Raw genomic sequence first — 1,611 nt, 5'->3', positions numbered from 1 at the left:
AATACCACACCTAAACCTCCCCTGACACAGCTTCAGGCTATTCCCTCAGGTCCTGTCACAGGTCACCACAGAGAAGAGATCAGTGCCTGCCCCTCCTCTTCCTCTCATGAGAAAGTTGTAACTGCAATGAGGTCTCCCCTCAGTCTCCTCCAGGCTGAACAGACTAAGTGACCTCAGCCATTCCTCATTCAGCTTCCCCTCAAGGCCCTTCACCATCTTTGTTGCCCTCCTTTGGACCCTTTCTAATAGTTCTCTGTCTTATATTGTGGTGCCCAAAACTGAACACTGGACTCAAGGTGAGACCACACCAGCGCAGAGAAGAGCAGGAATGATTTGTGTTGGAAGGGACCTTAAAGATCATCCAGTTCCAATCCCTGTGCCATGGGCACAGACACCTTCCACTAGACCAGTTTGCTCAGGACCCCATCCAGCCTGGCCTTGGAATGCTGCTCCTTTCCTTTCCCTAACTTCTTTTTTCATCATATTGCACTACCTTGCAGTCTGTGCCTGCATATCAAAGGTAATTTTTTGTTAGACTGCCTAAGGATATTTTTGTTATTCTTACTGTTATTATTCCAACAGTTATGGTTATTGTTGTTATTATTACCTAATAACAACAAGTTATTATTAATAATAGGTGCTGGTTGACAGCCTGCTGAACATGAGCCAGTGTGTGCCCACGTGGCCAAGAAGGCCAATGGCACCCTGGCCTGTACCAGAAATAGTGTGGCCAGCAGGACCAGGGCAGTGATTGTCCCCGTGTACTCAGCACTGGTGAGGTGTCACCTCATGTGCTGTGTCCAGTTCTGGGTCCCTCAGTTCATGAAGGACACTGAGCTGCTGGAGCAAGCCCAGAGAATGGCTTGAAGCTGGTGAAGGGTCAGGAGCACAAGGAGCAGCTGTGGGAGCTGGGGGTGTTTAGCCTGGAGAAAAGGAGGCTCGGGGGGACCTTATCACTCTCTACAATCCCCTGAAAGGGGGGCGTAGCCAGGTGGGGGTCTGTCTCTTCTCCCAGGTAACAGGATGAGATGACAAAGTCCCGAGCTGCACATGGGGGTTTAGGTTGTACTTCAGGAGGAATTGTTTCACAGAAAGGGTGATTAGATGTTGGAATGGGCTGCCCAGGGAGATGGTGGAGTCACCATCCCTGCGGGTGTTTAAGGAAAGACTGGACCCGGCACTTTGTGCCATGGTCTAGCTGATGTCATAGGTTGGACTCAATGATCTCAGAGGCCTTTTCCAACCTCATGGATTCTGTGCGACTCTGTGATTACCGTCATTATTATCATTATCACCATAATTATCATTGTTACCATTATTGCTCTGCTCGACGCCCTCAGCGGACCCCGGGGCGGGCCCCGCGCACAGCGCCCCCTAGCGGCCGCCGCCGCACCGTAACGCGCGCGCCGTGGGCGGGGCCGTTCCCTCCCCGCGGGGCGCGCGCGGCTCCCGGCACCGGCTGCCGGGGAGCGAGGGGGGGGGGGGCGGAGCCACCCGCGCCCGCCGGAAGTGACGGACGGGCCGGCGGGGCGGGGCGGGGTGGGCGGCGCGTGGGGGATGCGCGAGCGGCGGCGGCGGATCCCGAGCGGGGCTGCGGCGGGGGGCGGGGGC

The sequence above is a fragment of the Aphelocoma coerulescens genome, chromosome 2 (assembly GCF_041296385.1).
Source record: "Aphelocoma coerulescens isolate FSJ_1873_10779 chromosome 2, UR_Acoe_1.0, whole genome shotgun sequence".
In the NCBI taxonomy this organism is placed as follows: Eukaryota; Metazoa; Chordata; class Aves; order Passeriformes; family Corvidae; genus Aphelocoma; species Aphelocoma coerulescens.
This window is presented reverse-complemented; position numbering follows the sequence as displayed.